Raw genomic sequence first — 19,771 nt, 5'->3', positions numbered from 1 at the left:
GGCGAGCGGCCGCGGAATACATGTAAAGTTATCCGCGTGTGCTCAGCACGCTTCGGGCTCGGTGGCTCGCTGTGCTCGCCACACTATCTAGAATCAACTCCACGCCGATGTGGATAGTGGGGGTATGAAAAGGTCGTAGGATGCGTTCCGCCGCCCCTCGCGAGGTTCGCTGCACTCGCCACGCTTCGGAGTGGTGTGAATACTGGGGTTGACGCTAAACAATGGCGTAGGTGGAGGTGATTACAATTGTAAGCACCCATCACATCACATACTATGCACACATCACATCACATAGCATCACATCTCATTGTAAGCACCCATCACATCTCATGGCATGGGTGATTGTACAATGGGTACTTGTGTATTATCTGGGCGCCCGATTTTATCATTGCATGCCATGCGATGCGATTTTTCATAGTAAAGACCAGATTTTTTAATTGTATAGTCACCCATGGGTGACTTCATACCCCCACTATCCAACTACGCATGGAGTCGATTTTATATAGTGTGGCGAGCGCAGTGAGCCACTGAACCCAAAGCGTGGCGAGCGGACGCGGATTACTTTACATGTATTCTGCCATGCTTCGGGCTCGGTGGCTCGCTGTGCTCGCCACACTATATAAAATCAACTCCATGCGTAGTTGGATAGTGGGGGTATGAAATCACCCATGGGTGACTATACAATTAAAAATTGGGTCTTTACAATGAAAAATCGCATTGCATGAATTGTATGCCACTATACTGCATGCGATGCAATGGAAAAATCGGGTGCCCAGATATTACACAAGTACCGTACAATGAAATATCGCATCGCATTTGGTGCCATGCAATCCTATGCGATATTTCATTGTATAAGCACTCCTGTGCAGTTAACATGGACATCCGATTTTCCTACGCAGAATAGCACGCCAAGCTATTTGCTTAGTGGGAGCCCTGCTAGGAAACAAGTACCATATGTTCTATAAAACACGTGTGAATGTAAGCGACGTGTAAGAGAATATTCTCTTTTTCTCACTGTAGTGTCCCACTAAGAAGGAAAGAATTCTGCATGACCCATAGTGGAATAACTTTGGATTCCCTCTTTATGATAATAATTGACCTTTTGTTGAAAACAGGTTACACTATGGCCCTTATTCAGATCTAATCGCAGTACAAATTCGTTCCCAAAATGGGCAAAACCATGTGCCCTCCAGGTGGGGCAGATTTAACATGTGCAGAGAGAGTTAGATTTGTGTGAGTTTTATTTCTGTGCAGGGTAAATACTGGCTGCATTATTTTTACTCTGCAATCTAGATTTCAGTTTCAAAACACCCCACCGAAATGTAACTCTCTACACATGTTACATCTGCCCCACCTGCAGCGCACATGGTTTTGCCCATTTTGAGAACAAATTTGTACTGTGATCAGATCTGAATAAGGGCCTATGTTCTTCTCCTTTTATTCTTTCCACATACTATAACTCTCTTGGAAGAAAAGGGGAATTACAGAAGGACTTGAAAAGGACTGTACTTTGACCACCCCCTAGTCGAGGTAGTAAGAGCACAATTAAGGAATTATCTGCTTTGTTTATATCTATATTGTAAGTGAATTGGTAATCACTTTTTAAAAGATATTTCCTAGATAGCTGCTCTTAGCGCGGTTAAACTCGGTCACTATTCTAATATTTTTACTACATACATAGCCCATACATACTGATACTTACCTATCTTGAGCCTGTAGGTAGGTCCCTGTCCATCCCTCCTAGTGTCCAGTGTCCTGTGTCCTGGTCCGGTTCCCTGAGGAAATTATACTCACAGGGCTCATTCGGTGTAGATCTGGTCCTCTTCACTCCTGAAGTAGTCCACGTACTTGGCAATATAATAAGTCGAACACCCGAACCATTACTTACAGTGAGAAGCATGCAGCGCTTCTCACTCCAAATGCCACTATTGACTGCCTGGTGGCAAATCAGGAGCCGCTAGGCCGCAAGCTGCCCAATAGCTGCATTCGGGAGGAGGAGCTGCAGGATGTAAACAAACATCCTGTGTCTTCTCCTGTCAGTTTGCGATGGTTCGAGTTTTTGCGGTTTATTTTTTGCCAAGTACGGTGGACTACAGTAGTTTAAGAGTGGAGGAACAGATCTACACTGGAGGAGCCCCGTGAGTATAATTTCCTTCGACAGGTCCCCCTATGGATTTCTTCGTATACCGGACCCCAGGACACCGGACAGGACCCCAGGACCGATGAACAGGGACTCAAGATAGGTAAGTATCAGTATGTATGGGCTATGTATGTTTTATTTTTCTAGTGTCAGTGTGCTTTTATTTAACTATTGGTTTTGCTGTGGAACTAAGAGTCCCAGCAAGCCCATTAATGGGCCACATGCTATGACTTGTGGTTCTCCAAGTCCCATTATGCGTTGCAGGCTTGCTGGGACTCATAGTTCCACAGCAAAACCCAATGTTTTTTCTATTTTTTACACGTGAATCAGCCCGGTACCACCAGCCCAGGGGTATCGGGGACAGCACCAGGCTTCAGCCTGGACAGGTAAGTTCTGGAAGAGGGGGACCCCTTCATTGGGGGGTCCCCACTCCCCCAGGACCCCTGCCCAGGCTGACTGGTCGGTAGGGTTAATGTTTTGGCCACAGGACCTTATATAATGTGTCCCCCGGCTGTGACATTACCCTGCTGGCTGGTTGGGCCTAGGGTTGGTTTCCAAAATATGGGGGACCCCTATTCATATTGTCCCCCATATTTTGGGAACCAGGCTCGGCCCTGGGGCTGGTTTTAAAAAAAGAAGTGTTTAAAACCAGGCCCGGCTCTTTGAGCATGTTGGCCATTTTTACACACTGCAGCCTGCATGGATCTGACTGATCCGTGCAGGTTGCCTATACGAATTCGTATTAGTGGCCGTATATATATGGCCGCTAATACCAATTAATACAACATCGGGGATTATAAAGCAGTCGTATTTGACTGCATTGTAAATTCCACTCCGGAATATGAATTTGCATACGGCTAACACAGTCGTATGCATTAGTATTCATTCGTATTAAGAATACGAATACGAAAAATCGTATTCGTATTCTTAGTAAATTTCCCCCGATACATTTAATCTTTATTTGTAACTAGTCACCAGCCCATCAAAATGACGGAACAACATTACAGTAATGTTAGTGCGGGTAACTATATACAGCTGAACAGAGCAACACTTAAATTTATTTATTTTATTTATTAACATTGCTTGGAATGCCCTTCCACGCACAATAAGACTCTCCACTAGCCTCCAAACTTTCAAGTGTTCCCTGAAAACTCACTACTTCAGGCAAGCCTATCATATTTACGTTCTACACGCATAACCCTCTGATGCTTATGTATTATATAGCTTCCCTTCTGGACTTGTAACTTGGTGGGACTGCTATGCTATTACTGATGCCTGTCCTTGAGTTCCCTCCTAGATTGTAAGCTCCAAGTCTGTCTGTCGTTACCCAGTTTGTTTTATCATTGTCTACCATTGTAAAGCGCAAAGGAATTTGCTGCGCTATATAAGAAACTGTAAATAAATAAAATGAACAGTTTCTTATATAGCGCATACATATTCCGCTATAATGGCTTCATCAGGCTTCATCTAGTGGCTGCTGGTGTAAAAAATACTTTTATCCCCCTATAAAGGAGAGCAGTAGCGTTAGCCTTTTATAACATTGAGCTATTTTGTTGCATTTAGTTACAAATATATTATTATTAATAATAATATTATTACATACCTCCCAACATGACCCTCTCCAGGAGGGACACAATGCTCTGTTTCTGGGCTTTCCTCTTAATTTATGATTACCATCACCTGTGGTGAAATGCCTTTCTTGTCCATTAACCTGTTTAAAACAGGTGATGGCAGTCATTAATTGAGAAGAAATTCCAGAAACAGAGCAATGTGTCCCTCCTGGAGAGGGTCATGTTGGGAGGTATGTTATTATAATTAATATGACTACTATTAAATCAGTGCCACATCCTGGTGGTAACATTAATATAGCCATGCAGTATAGTTTTTGCACTTTCAATCAACTATGTCACTAAAATAACAGTATACTAGTGCATATTGCAAATTCAGTAATATAGTGTATACTGCAAATACTTCTTGCAGTTTATCTAACTAAAAATAGAATACCCGACTGCTATACACGAAAGAAGGGACTGCTAACACAGCCATGAAACCTGACATAACGGTTTATGCATGTCAGCAGCAAAGTAATGAAAACACTGCACAAACCAGGCCTTTCATGTTTTTTTAAGTTGTTACAATAGGCTATGACAAAAGATAAATGTGACAGTAAATTATTTTACCAACATATATACAGATATTATCAGATATATTGTTACACTGCACATATTTACATATATATTACTCACTGTCTGCAAGATCTTAGGAGTGTGCATCCAGTGTGTGACCAGAAACAGGATTTTTTCTTTCCAGGTGCACCAGTGCAAAGGTAATGTATACTACAGCCGTCTCTAGATGTGGATTTGCTTGAGAAAAATGATGTTAACCAAAGTGAGTGCAGTGAATGTGATCATCAACAGGAAACATGAGAGCTTCCTGTTACATCATTGGACTCCGCCTGCAATATGTTTCCTTTCTAAGGAAAGTTCTCCCTGCTGCTATCCGTGATCTTCTTTGGAAAATTGCCCACTCCAGACGGTCATATCAACAACGACTTGCTGACATCCTCTCTGCTGCCAGGCACACTAGTTACAGTGGAAGCAGGATATGGCGCTTGATACAAAGGAAGCATGTTTTAAACTGTCCTCTGTAGATAAGAGTCTATCAGGTTCTTTTATTTTCTGACTTTATTTTTCTTTTCTTTTTTTTGCATACCTTACCATTATATCACCATTTAGTAATTATTAATTGATCAAGACATTTATTATGAGTCATTAATTTTAGTCTGCATTGAGAGATATTAAAAGTAATGACGGTAATGTTGGGTACATGCTATATGATTTTGCAGCACTGCTTATATTGATAATGTGTGTATGGACGTATGATCTAATCTAATGCTTAAACACTCAACGATATTGTTAACAATATTGTTCAGTGATGTAGCCCAAATCCCTGCTGAACATTCAGTTATTACCAATATGGGCAGATTTGACTTCATGTTCAGACGACAGGGGGGTGGTTAATGATAATGACCATTGTTAACAATATAATGGGTAAACTCTAGCGATGTGCAAGTAAATATTGTTAACTATATCGTTATTGTGCATATAATTTGCTAATTTTGCATAGTGTGTACCCAGCTTTAGGTCTGCTTAAACGGAATGTCAATCGATTACAATGGAAGCAGATTGAACTTTTATGTATAGTTCATAAAACCTTAAAGTAAACACTATAGGGGAAATTTAATAAGATGTGTATTACTGCTTCACATGTGATTTTTCTATGGGCAACCAATCAGAATCTACTTATTTATTTAGCACCCTCTAGTAGACAGGATCTGATTGGTTGCCCATAGCAACATCACATGTGAAGTAGAATAATACACATCTTAGTAAATCTCCCCTTATGGGTTATTTCAAAGCTGATCACTTTTGTGTGAATTCGCAGTGATTGATTTTCAAATGACTGCTCATGCGTACAGCTCACATGCGTGACACCAAACTGCGAACGCTGAAGGAATCGTTCAGTTGTGAGCCTCAAGCTGGTAAATGTCCAATAAGTGGATTCCAGTAGTAGGTGCACCTGACGTGTTTGTCTGCCAGCAGGGAGCTTTTTGAAAGGCGGTTTGACCATGTAGACCTAATGCATGTCGACGTTTTCCATGTGTCCACCTTTTGACTGTCGACCTAGACACTGCCAACCTAATGACCACATCCAAGCATAAATAGGGTGAAATCGGCCCAAATCGGAATAGTGTATCAGGGCTATAAGCAAAAATAGCATTAAAGCAGTGCATACTGTACTGTATATCCCTATATCCTCCAATTTTTATTTAATCCCCTAAATGCCCACACTTTCTTTTATATGAGGCCACTTTATCTGTATCCTACTATACATAATGTGGAATAACAATAGCTTACTGTGGAATGACAGCTGTTTTATTTGCCATTCATAAGAAAATTAACATTAAAGCAGTGCATATATTCCATATAAAAACCCAGATTTTTCTATTATTTCTGCTTTTCCATATGCGCTTGTTTATACCTATTCCCTACTATGCATTTCATATCATTTGGAAAGAAGATGATATCCAGCTGTCAGTTGTGACACCTGTTCCCTTTGCTGTGGTTTCACGAGATAGTTGGTAGGGACAGTGAGAATCTTATTCATCCTTTCATATGTGTCAATAATTAGATTATGAGGCATGTGGCTACATTAAGAAAGTCATAGATAATCCTAATAAACTGCACTAAATTTCTTTGCTTCACCATTTAGCGCACTGGGCAGGAATCATATTGCATCCATATACACCTTTGCAATGCTTTAATTTTATAAAAGTCTGATTCCCCTGGTTTGAACAAATTGTAAGTTAGCTACTAGGCCACAGTCAGGGGGAGGTGGGGCTATCCATGGAAAGGGTCTAGCATATGTCCAGAGAGGATTCGGGATGAAATCCCGAATGGGTCAAAATCCCGACATTTAAAATCCTGACATGGTCAAAATACCGATATATAGGATGTGCAGGTGAAACTGTCAACATGACTTTGGGTCGACAGGTTGTGAGGTCGACATGGGTTTTTTCACTGTTTTTTTTACCTGAATGTCGACACAGTCGACATGGACACAGTTGGAGGTGAACCGCAGGCGCTCGCAATGCTTCAGGCACACTATTTTATTCTCCCACCACGCCCTAGTGGCTGGTAGGGCATGAAATACCGCCTGTCGGCACATGTCGGGTCAAAAAACAGTGAAAAACCCATGTTGACCCCGCGACCTGTCGACCCAAAGTCATGTTGACCGTTTCACCTGTACATTCTATATGTCTGTATTTTGACCTTGTCGGGATTTTAATTGTCGGGATTTTGTCCTTGTCGGGATTTTGTCCTTGTCGGTATTATGACCCTGTAGGGATTTTGACTTGACTCCAGAGTTGCCACCAACACGGTAGACTGCATGGCTCCTTGCCACCCTCCTTCCACCCGCTGCTGGTATGTGTTCACTGGTTAGACGGGTTGGGATAATTTGGTCTACAGCATGATGGTCGACAGTCATTAGGTCAACACCATTAGGTCGACATGGGAAAATGACGACACGGGTCTAGGTCGACATGGTTCTAGGTCGAAAGGTCGTTAGTTCGACAGGTCATTAGTTCGAAAATGTCTAGGTCGACAGTCAAAAGGTCGACATGGGGTTTTCCACTGGTGTCGATCTAATGACTGTTGACCATCATGCTGTAGACCAAATGACCATATCCCGGGTAGACAGTGTCTAGGTCCACATAGACAGGATTTTTTTTTTAACTCATGTTGACCTTATTCATGTCGACCATGTTTATCATGAGCATGTGTTGACCTTTTGTCAATGTTGACCTTGGTTATGTGAACCATTTTAATATGTGGACCTAGTCACTGTCGACCATTAGCTGTCAACCTAGACATTGTCTATCATTTATACTGTAACCCCGCTGCACTCCTCCTCTCCCCAGAAAGGGGACTGGTTGGGCATGTGTGGCAGTTGGAGAACATGGTGGGGTGCTTTGTCCAGCTGTGGTGTACCATGCTTCGTGAGCCAGCCCAACTGATCTAGCCATTAGAGCCAATCCTTATCTTGAAAATACGGAACTGACCTTAATTGACCTAACACGTTAGTGTCAGATTTACTGCAAATATGGGTTTGAACCAGCATGAGATTTCAACCCATTCCAGTGCACCCTGATCTTTGCCATGAAAGAGAACTCACTCCAGGCCAGTGAGTTGGGCTTTCTACCTGTCTGAGAGAATCCAAGACCTCTAACCATTCACTTTACCAGATTAAACTTAATAGAGGTTCTCGTTCTGATTGACTCGGCCCCCGGTATGTTTGCACTGGAACCAATGTTTTAAGGTGCATACCCACGGTACGATTTATGTTCCGTAAGATATCATAAACAATTCCCCAGAAAAGTCCTGGTGGTTAAAAAGCATAAGATTTGTGCTTAAAATAAGGTACGATGTGCATAAGATATAGCAAACGATCTGATGTCACAGCTATACTACACTATACTATCTTATGCTTTCTAGACAGAATTGGGTTGCATGTTCACCCAATGAGCTCCCTCCCATACGACCTGCGGGAGCGCGCATCGTACGTCGGATAGTGCATACCCACGGTAAGATATAGTGCACTATCTAGCATGCTATTCGAAACTGGCTAGATAGTGTGCTAGATTGTGCACTATATCTTACCGTGGGTACGCAGCTTTAGTACTGTGCATATTTACATATGTGCACGTGCAGACTTGCATAGTTGTCATGGTGTTCATAAAGGGGGGCAGCATGGAGGCAGACATGGTGCGTTTGCATAGGCATACCCAACAAATTGCTAGGTGCACCCAGGAAAACACTGGGCATCCCAATGCGACTGCAGGCTGACAGCTGCCTGCCAGAATTGTTGCTGCTTAGTAACCAACCAGAATCACCCCCAATGATGTAATGCATTCAAAGAGCACCAGCTGTTTCAAACGAATCTTCAGAGAGAACCAGCTACTACATAGTTACATAATAGTTAAGGCTGAATAAAGACTTGCGTTCATCGAGTTCAACCTTTTTAGCGAGTATGAACTATTAGCTTCACCCCTTTCTTATGTAGTGTAGCCTAATATCTTGAAAGACAGATTATTATTATTCTTTGTACCCCTGGATGTTTTTAAGCAATATATGTTTGTCCAACCTTATTTTAAATGTATTTATTGTGTTTGCCGACACCACCTCACAGGAAGAAAGTTCCATAGTTTGGCTGCCCTGACTGTAAAAAAAAAATGAAAAAGTGAATGAAATCTTCTAATCTAAACTCATGTCCACATGTCCTAGAAGAGTGGTTCTCAACCTCGGTCCTCAAGGACCTCCAACAGTGCATGTTTTCCAGGTCACCTGGCAGGTGCACAGGTGCACTAATTATTCACTGACACATTTTTAAAAGATCACAGGTGGAGCTAATTATTTCACCTGTGATTCTGAGTGGAGACCTGGAAAACGTGCACTGTTGGGGGTGCTTGAGAACCATGGTTGAGAACCACAGTCCTAGAGTCCTTCCTAACAGAAAAAAAGGGCGCCTGACAGTTCCTTATATTGGCCCCTGATATATTTGTACATGTTAAGCTTGTCCCCCCTTAAATCCTTAGATTTTGGGCCGATACCACGCGATTTCGGCTCTTGGGCCGATAAATCACGTGAAATCGTCCCAAAATCACATGCGTGTGACATTTGATCTGATCCGATGCGCGGTCCCGGGCCATGAGGTCAGACGTTCGGCATGTACGATGACGTCCAACCTCCTGCAGCGGCAGGCGGGCAGCAGCGGTTCCGAAATGAGTGCCCAGCAGTGGGTGCCGGTGACAGTGGGGTGGGTGGCGGTGATCATCAGTGTGCACACTGCAGCGGGCGGGCAGCTGCGGCTATTACATCTTTAAAATAACATGTCAAATGACTGTCCGGCTTCTGATTGGCTGAGATAGCACACTCTCAGCCAATCAGCGGCTGCTGGGAAGGAGCCACTGATTGGCTGAGAGTGCTCTATCCCAGCCAATCAAAAGCCAGACAGTAATTTGTCATGTTATTTTAAAGTTGTAATAGCCGCCGCTGCCCGCATTCTGTACACAGTGACAGCACGCTGATGATCACCGCCGCCCGTCACACTGTCACCAGCATCCCCCGCTGCACCCACCGGACACTCATTTCAAAGCCACTGCTGCCAGCCCCCACTACCGCCGCTGCTCACCATCACCGCCGCTGCACGCCCCCCCACACTGCTCCTCACCGCCCTGCAACTCCCTGTTTTCTTTAAACGGGATAAATCGCATGCGATTTATCACATGTAAAAAATGGCACATCAAGTGCCAAATTGTATGTGAGCCTCCCGGGGAGCTGCCGGGCGGCTCGCAGGAGAATTGGGTCTGACTTGTCCCTAGGACAAGTCGTCATAATGTATGGGGGCCCTTAAATGTCTCCTCTCTAGCCTAAAAAACCCCAATTTGTTCAGTCTGTCTTCATAGCTTAAATTCTACTATACACCCCTATATTTAGGTTAGATGACACATTTACACATCAGAACCGCTGCAGACTTCCGTTAGAGTTTAAGGGAAAAAACCCATAATGCAATGTTTGAGTAAAAGGCTTAAGCTCCATACACGCTAGATGAGAAAATAAAAGATATTGCTTAGTAGGACTCTTCTGAATGACATATCATTTTCTATCTAGTGTACACTCCATATTAGCAAATCTATGTAACTGTAAACTCTGCATTATTATTATTATCCTATTGGATGTAAAGCCGGATACACACATTGGCTAGTGGTAGCGACATTGGTGGCATTGGGACTTGGGGGTTAATATGGTTGGTTCGAATTCGAAGCCTTGCGAGTCCACCAAACCCCGCCTTGCGAATGGTTGGCTGGCGCCTTCCATTCGCAAGGGTGTCTCACTACACAGTAACATCCATTCGCAGGGCGGGGGGAACCTCCCTCATCTTTCAATGGTCACCGACCATTGAAAGATATGAAAGGTGCACACCTATGTAGGAAATGGGCAGGCAGCTCCACCCCCTGCCTGCTGTCCTGGGTGCGTGCACCCGGCAAACAGTCTGTTCACCGCAGGTGCATGCACCCTGGGTGTGCACATGCGCAGAAATGCACGTGCGCAGTACAAAAACATCGGTCCCTGCTGTGAATGGACCATAATAACCTCCTTGGTGCATTGCCGTCATCAGCAAGTTAACGACCCCCTCCCACATCTGAACAGTTCAAACAAGGAAAGTCCTCTCCCCCCTCACTGCCGCTAGCCCCCTCCTGCATTTCAAGTGTGTATGCATTTGCTGATGCCGGCACTGTGCCAAGACCCTGTTCCTGCCAATGTCGCTGCTACTACTAGACGATTTTTATTCCGCAGAGCGAGCCCTAAGCATAGGCAAACTAGGCAAATGCTAGGCTCATTTGGGATGCCTGGTTTGACAGCAAGCAGCAGCAAAGAATTGGGGCGTCGGGCCACCCAGCTGGGTCACAGTGCTTCCCTAGCCAAAGAAAATAAAAATAAAACCGTGTGGCGCTTAATGATACATGTGAAACTGTGACACTGAAAATCACTACTGTAATCAGGGCTTAGCTATCAGGCAGAGCGTCAGGACATACTTGTGAAATAGTCGTAAGAGGAGGGCTGCTGTGCATGCTGAGATGCAGCAGCTCCTCCCATGGGCTGACAGATTCCCCCGCTTGGAAGAGTTGCTGCAGGAGCTGGAGAGTGAAGACTGCAGCAGGTTCCACTGGATGGGGTGACTGAGGTGAGTGCTGACAGTGGGCAGGAGCTTAGGCTGGGTGTTCCCCCTGTCACCAGGCATTTTAAGATCGCAGGAGCAAGTATTTAGAGATTAGCAGTGTGCTGGATGGGATCATTGCTCCTTTGTGTGTTCCCCTGCTCCCAGCACCGGTGCAGCAGTGTCAGGGGGAGAGAGAGCTGTGTCCCCAGTGTGACCCAGCTCCAGGCAGCACTGGGATCAAATGTCCGATCCCAGCGCTGACAGTGCAGCAGCATGGCTATGGTGGTGGCTGATTCAAATTGGGGCCTTTTCAGCAGCCAATGGAAACCACTGCAAGCGGAATTCAAAAAATGGTGCCATTTGGGAGCCAATCACGACTCCCAAATTGTCAGCCAATAGGAGAGGGCTTGCTTGCCATACTCAGCCCCGCCCCCTGTGTCTAACGTCAGACTCCCCTGGGAGGCAGAAAAAAGAGGTCAGTTGGAGGAGGAGGGCGGAAGCACTCCAAAAGAGAGAAGACAGCGCCAGAGGAGTAAGAAATTGGTGGAAGTGGCCAGAAGGATTCCAGTGGCCGCTGAAGAGGCCAAAAGATTTCATTTTCTAGCAGCCACATCTTCAAAAACAACGTCATATTTTATAAAAGATACATCGATGACAAATTAATTATCTGGGAAGGTAGCGAAAACAAATGTTATGACTTTTTTAAATATATTAAAAACAATTACATGAATCTTCGTTTTACCTACAATATTCAAAAGGACTCCATAGAATTCCTGCGTCTGATCCTAACAGGAGCCCTACACTAGTATCTACTAAGAATTATATCAAACAAGTCGATAGAAATAGCTACCTACACCATAAAATTAATCACCTGAGATGATGGAAAGACATCCCCTATTTTTCCCTATTCCCAGTTCCATCGCATAAAAAGAAATTGCAGCAAAAAAGAAGATTGGGAAGAACAACTTCAGATATATGGAGAAACATTTCAGGAAAAAGAATACCCCAAAGACATCATACAGCAAGCTATAACTAAAACATCGGCAACAAACAGAGAAGATCTTCTCATATACAAAACTAAAGAAAGCAAAAAAGAAACAGTGGCTTTCATCACCACATATAACAGACATGAAGAGGTGATTAAAACATCCTTAAAGAACCATTGGAACATTCTCCTGATGTACCCAGTCCTAAAAGACATCCTTCCACCAAATCCAGAAGTGATATACAGGAAACTAAAAACCCTAAAAGATCTACTTGCTCCAAGCATGCTTTTTTTTTTTTTTTTAAATAGTATTTATTGAAGTTTTATACTGAAAAACATACAGACAAATACATGTAACATATAATCACAGTTATAGGTTGTAGATACAATCATTATGCTTTCAAAAGATCAACATATGTCATGAATCATAAGTCGCAGGTACCTTTGTAACACTTAAACAGATAATGTATACATATTGTTCCCATACTTACAATATTATCTCTACTATTAATAGTCTTCCTTTAATTAATTTATTATGCAAACTACTAAAAATCTTAGGTGGTATTGTCTTATCTGGATACTGTGTTAACCTTTTGCCTCTCAAGTTCACTAAGGTGTCTACAACCTCCATATAGTTAGGACAAGACAGTACATAGACAAACATACATAACGTGACATCATCAGACAGGGAAGGGTAAAGGAAGGGAAAAGGAAAGCAAAAATACAAGAGTATCAGGTCTACTATTTGTGTATTATCATCTATTATACTATGTTAGCCATGTTGTTGGTTTAATGGGTGTATTATGGGCAGTAACCCAAATCATTCACTCCACCACTGCTAGTGGGGTGGATAGCTTGCAGATACTTTCGTCCTTCACATCATAGATTTATACCTCTAATGCAAGTATTGATACATTTTCAAATATAGATGATATATGATTTTTAGTATCTACATCAAGAGATTCAATGAATAGGGACCATTTTTTATAAAATTTGACCGCTCCTGAAGATATATCTAGTCTCGCATATTTTCTTTCAAAATATAATATTTGTAACATTTTTTTGTTGAACTTCTCGTAGTCGAGGAGCTGTTTTTTTTGTCCAGTGTATCAGTATGCACTTCCTAGCTACTGAGAGAATTGTTATCAACAGAGAAAGTTTATGTTTATCGAAGTCGTCAAGTTGCCATCCAGTGAAGTTGAGTCCCATTAAGGCTGCCGTATTGTTTGGGAGCCTGATTTTGAAAATTCCACTGCAATAGGCAGTGATTTTATTCCAGAACTGTTTTAATTTATAGCAGTCCCACATGCAATGTGAGAAGGTGGCCGAGCTCACTCCACACTTCAGGCAGTGACCAGTTTCTTCCGGTATCATGTAGCTCCTCCTAAGAGGGGTTATATAGGCCCTGTGTAGGGTTCTTAAGTAAACTTCCTGCAGATATGAAGATTTCAAGGATGAGAGTGATTGAGCTTGTAGACATATAATATCATCTTTCGTGTGAAGTGACGGTATGTCTTTGTTCCATTTGTCTCTCAACAATGTCCATTGCGACTCAGCCGATACGGTGGATTTTATCAGTAGAGCGTAAAGATGTTTTAATTTAAATGGTCTCGCAATTAAATATTTCAATAAGTCATCTATGGTCTCAACTTTCATTATTGGCTTTGGCTGGGTGAGGTCCGGTTTAGGTGTTTCAGAAGTCAAAATGAAGTGTCTTGTTTGTAAATACATGTACCAATTTGAGCTCGGCAGTGCATATTTTATTTGTAATTCTGAAAAAGGTAATAATATTCCCCCTGGGTCAAAAACTTTTGTGGAAGAGTCTAGGCCCTTATCCCTCCAAATGAGGAAAACAGGATTATCAATAGACGAGGGGAAATCTGGGTTTCCCCATAATGGTTTGAATTGGGATTGGTAAGGATTTCTGCAAAGAGCTCTATTCATTTTCACCCAGCTGTCGTATGTATCTTTAAAAAGAATATGACCCCAAATGTGTTGTGGTATTTTTGTCTTTTTTGATTGTATCAGAGCTCCTGGTGAGAATGGAGTAAAAATCGCTCTCTCCAACGTTTCATCCGTGTATGTTGATTTGCCTAGAATCCAATCTACAACATATCTAAAGAAAATAGCATATGAGTATGTTTTTATGTCTGGGTATCCTAGGCCGCCATCTTTCTTTGGGGTTTTTAACTTATTTTTTGCGATCTAGGTCTTTTGTTTTGCCAGATGAACTTCGAAAATATACCCTCCAATTTAGTGCTATCAGCTTTGCTTAAGGCTATGGGTAGCATCTGCATTGGCTATAGTATTTTAGGGTATATTATGGATTGTATGACCGCTATTCTTCCTAAAAGAGAGATAGGCAAGTTTTTCCATGAATCAAGCTTAGTGTCTATTTGGGCAATTATTGGCGAGAAATTTAATGAATATAAACGTGAGATATCGGAACTGATCTGAATTCCCAAATATTTGAAGTGAGTAGGAGTAACAACAAAGGGCAGTTGGAGTGGTTGTAATATCGTAGGGTCTGTGTTTCCCAGCAGCAGGATCTCTGATTTGGACATATTGGGTGACATTCTATGGGATGAGATCTGCTTTTTTTGGCGTTAATTAGACCACAAAATGGCGATATCGCATTTTTCCCTGAAATCGCCAATTTAATGGGATGCGCTAAGGGGCTGAAATCGCATAATATGTGCGTTAAGGTATGCGGAACAAAAGTGCGAGATTATTTCGCATTTATATCGCATCCAGATGTTTTCGTATAGGAAAGTATACAAATCGCTTATTTAATGCAATGCGTTTTCGCAAATCGCACTTTTTAGGTGTCTAATTATCGCACTTATTTCAGACCAGGTTCTGTTTGGCGAATTTGCACAGAACTCATTTTGGTCAAGTGCACACATGGTTAATTTCAACACAGGTGCCCTCATTTTCACTCACAAACACCCCTACATAAACCCCAACAGCATTTAGGACACCTGTGAGGGTTTGAAACATGGAGATTTTGCAGAGTGGTTTGGAGTTGATGATTTGTGATGTGGCCCATTTGGAGGAGCTGCGCAGGAGGGAGGAAGCTGCGCGCCAGATCCAGGTAGCCCCCCGACTACTGCGTACCCCACGTATGTATCGTGCTCGGCTCTACCTGGACTCCCTCTCGGATCAGCAGGTTGTGGGGATGTTTAGGCTGAACCGCATTAACCTGTTGGACTTATATGAGCAGGTGAGAGAGGATTTGGACCCTTTTGGGGAAGGCAACTATGCAGTGTCTGGGCTGCACAAATTAATGTGTGCCCTCTACTATTTGGCCACAGGCTCCACTCAGTCTGTGACCTCATGGGCCTTGGGGGTATCACAGGCCACTTTCTCTAAGCATTTCACTCAAGTGTTACTTGCTTTAAAGAAGTTGTGGCGGACATACATCAGATTCCCCAGTTCTGAGCAGGAGTGGCAGGACCACAAGTTGGCTTTCTATAGACTCTCAGCATTCCCTCGCGTGCTGGGAGCTATAGACTGCACACACATTGGGATTAGGGCACCGCACGTGCGGGGACACGTCTACGTCAATAGGCGTGGGCGGCACTCCCTGAACGTGCAGGTTGTATCCAATGCAAATTTGAAAATCCTGAGTGTTGTTGCAGGCTTTCCGGGAAACTGCCATGACGCCTATATTCTGAGACACTCAGCCCTCTGGAACAGATTTACCAACCACCAAATGCCAGAGGGCTGGCTACTAGGTAAGTACCTTTTAACATAATACCCTGTCTGTCCCTAATTGTACCTGCTGCAATGTGTGTGTTTCCTCTTTCACAAGCATATTGCTCTTCTACCATTGTGTCCTGTTTGAAATCAACACATACATTACCATATAAGGCAATCACTTCCTATCTGTGTTTTAGGTGACTCAGGATATGGTTGTGTTTCCTGGCTCATGACACCTTTGCGCACCCCAGAGGGCCCTGCACAGCACCGGTATAATGAAGCCCACATTGCAACCCGCAATGTGGTGGAGCGCACATTTGGCGTCTTGAAGAGTCGCTTCCGGTGTTTGGACAGGTCGTCGGGTACACTGCTTTACCACCCTGGCAAAGTAGTCATGATTATCCAGGCTTGCTGCATGCTGCACAACATAGCCTTGTCTCAACCTGCCTATTTGGAGGAGGAGCATGCAGCAGTCGTTGAGGAAGCCCAACCTACCACACCTCCGGTAGTGAGGGGTACGCAGAGGGGGAATCTGGTGCGCACACACATCATCAGCCGATACTTTTCTGGTAAGCACATGTGCCCTGTACTGCAAAATGTACCTGTGCTGTAAGTGTACTCATTAACTAATGTGTGACCAATACCATCTGCTTCCACCCACATTTAGCCTAATACACAGAGCCCAACGGATGCAGATGGTGGTGCTGAACTATCCCTTGCTGATATCTAGCTTGTAAGTACTTTTCAGACATGTATGAATGATGTATGCAGTCAAACATGTCTCACTGGTGGTGTGGAACTACACGTGCCAGCATGCCCTGACACACTCTAAGCATTACAGTCCAAACCATGAGTGTCAGAGCCTGCTGGAATATGTAGATGCACAACCTTTGCCAGCCAAGAAGATACCCCACACTACTTTAGTGCAATCCCATTGTCATATACCATTGCAATATTTTAGACTGCACACAATAATTGCTTAAAAAATAATACACAAACACAATGGTATGCGGCTAGACATTTTTACTTCTGTATACTTTCTCAGACGCAATCTGCATTTTTGCAGGTGAAAAATAACAACTCTGGGGGCATGTTACAAGATGATTGGGAATGGGAAAAATAATGAAACATATGTAGGAGCTACCTTCTCCCAGCATCAGGCACCCCTACACCACTTCTAGACCCTGTACCAAGCCCACCACGGGTCCTAACACTCCGACGGGGTGGGGAAGTGGGGGAGCCACTTATTGGGGTGCTGGATACACTGCTGAGGGTGGATGCTGTGCCACCTCCCACATTGGCTTCCAGCTGCTGGATTTGGGCCTGCATAGCTAGTAAGGCATTAGTCTGCGCTGTGCATGATTGGGTGAGTGCAGCAATACTTTGCGCCAGGCTGCCAATATGCCTATTCTGCTCCCTTACAGCAGCAGTTAGCTCAGCAAGACGGGTGTCAATGCTGTTAGCAATGCGCACATGAGTGCCTACACCTACCCGTACACTACGTGCCATTTTCCGTAACTGAAGGAAGGTGTCACGCATGTACCCCTGGATATTACCTATATGGAGGCTTTGGGAGGCCATGAATTCTATCTGTTTTTCCTTGAAATTAACCAAGGAGTTAGCTACTTGGGAAGCCGAAGCGGCTGTATGGGGTGTGTTGGTGGGTGGGGGTGGGTTGGGAGACACCCCACTTGGGGGAAGATCACTCTGTGACGAGGTCTGTATTTCTTCCTCTGCCGCAAAGGTGTCGACTGGTTCAAGAATGATGTCCATTTCGTCTAGCACCATCATTGAAGAATCTGTTTGGTTTGACCCTAGTTGTATAGCACCTGTGGATACAGAGAAGAGGTAAGTACTCATGCATATATAGGCCACACTGTCCTCTATACTGTTTTACATAGGGCTTGAGATGCTGGACGCAAATACCTAGGGGTGTTATGTACTTACACATGTACCCCGATACAGCATGTAACATTCACATTAATAATATGTCACATGCGTAGCTCAGATGACATTCATTTCCGTTGCAATGTAGCAACAGGAGTTGAATGTGGTATGAGATATTGTTGAGGTGACATGGGTGTGTGTACTGTATGTGTAATGGTGTGTTTTTTGTTCATTTACCTGCTTCCGCAGATTCTGCAGCAACGGGCCTTCTGGTCTTGGATGCGTGAGCACTTCGGGATTGACAATCTGTAGAAGGAAAGATGGCCAGGCATTATGGACCTTGCAATGGGGAAGCATTTTGTGCAAACAGGCATTGAGATGACAATAATGGACAATACCCTTTGGACAAGGACTGCTTTATTTCTTTGGCACCATTTTGGGTACTTATGTAGTATCTGGGCTGCCGATTTTTTGATTGTATGCCTTAAGTTAAGGCATACAATCAGATGCGATGCGATGCGATATCGCATCGCATCGCATGCGACCATCGGATGCGATGACCCGATTTTTCCATAGGAATCAATGTTAAAATGGACTGAGTCCATTTTAACATGGAATTCAATAAGAAAAAGGGGTCCTTTTCATACCCCTACTATCCAAGTGGGCATGGAGTTGGATATAAACCTGTGGCGAGCGCAGCGAGCCACCGAGCCCGAAGCGTGGCGAGCGAAGCGTGGCGAGCGAAGCGAGCCCCGCGAGGGGACGGTATTCTGTGTCCCCTCGCGGGGCTCGCTACGCTCGCCACGCTTCGGGCTCGGTGGCTCGCTACGCTCGCCACAGGTTTATATCCAACTCCATGCCCACTTGGATAGTAGGGGTATGAAAAGGACCCCTTTTTCCCATTGAATTCCATGTTAAAATGGACTCAGTCCATTTTAACATTGATTCCTATGGAAAAATCGGGTCATCGCATCGCATCGCATCCGATGGTCGCATGCGATGCGATGTACCCGATTTAGAAATCGGCAGCCCAGATACTACATAAGTACCCCATTTTGTTTTGGAACCCACAGATTTTTCTGTGACATTAATAAAATTACACTATTGTACACATGACAACTATTGTATAATCTTTGCTATGTAGGCATGGCAGCTAAACCACCAGTACACCTCTGGGTTTTTGTCCACATACATGTTAGGCTGCTAGAAAGAATGTTACAGTGTTAATCAATGTGAGCAGTTGTGGAACAACAAGGCCCAGCATTATCAGCAATTTTAAAGGAGTAGCAGGCAATTTCTTGTGCATGACCTTGCTGGGCTATGTAGTTCCACAGCAGCACTTTACTTAGCATAACAATACAAGTGAACATTATAGTTATAATACATTAGCATGTATGTTTAGGATTGCATGTGGTCACACTTACCAGCTCTAGATGGCGTTTGTGGCCTATCGGTATCCGCCACGTGCATGCCAGGCAGGACCTCAGGGGGGATGATGCGCTTCAGCTTCACCTCATACGAATTGTAGCACACAGTGGTGGGGCTTCCTCCTCCAGTCTTGGTGGCCTCCTCCAACTCCATGGCCATTTTATTCTTCAACTGCCTTTTGATGTCGTTGAATCTCTTTTTCACATTGCGGACCAGGCGCTTGTGCTGACTCACAGCGTTCACCGCCTGGGTGATGTCCTTCCACATAGCCCTTTTGCGCTGTGCAGTGGTCTTGTGGTGAGATTTGCCAAGCAAACGCTCAAACACTGGCAGGATAGCCCGGACAA

General features: G+C 43.8%; 1 protein-coding gene across 1 annotated transcript in view; it reads right to left on the bottom strand.

Annotated features, from left to right (window-relative positions):
* Window positions 1-4,663, bottom strand: part of LOC146020448 (calcitonin gene-related peptide type 1 receptor-like) — a 235,192-nt gene extending 230,529 nt beyond the window's left edge. The window contains 1 exon segment of the mRNA XM_083153589.1: window positions 4,387-4,663. The gene's annotated coding sequence lies outside the window, so the exon portion shown is untranslated.
* Window positions 4,664-19,771: the final 15,108 nt, after the last annotated feature.

This window comes from Crinia signifera, chromosome 7, assembly GCF_055691185.1.
Source record: "Crinia signifera chromosome 7, ASM5569118v1, whole genome shotgun sequence".
Taxonomy (NCBI): Eukaryota; Metazoa; Chordata; class Amphibia; order Anura; family Myobatrachidae; genus Crinia; species Crinia signifera.
The sequence above is the reverse complement of the archived record's forward strand: the minus strand, read 5'-3'. Positions and strand labels throughout refer to the sequence as shown.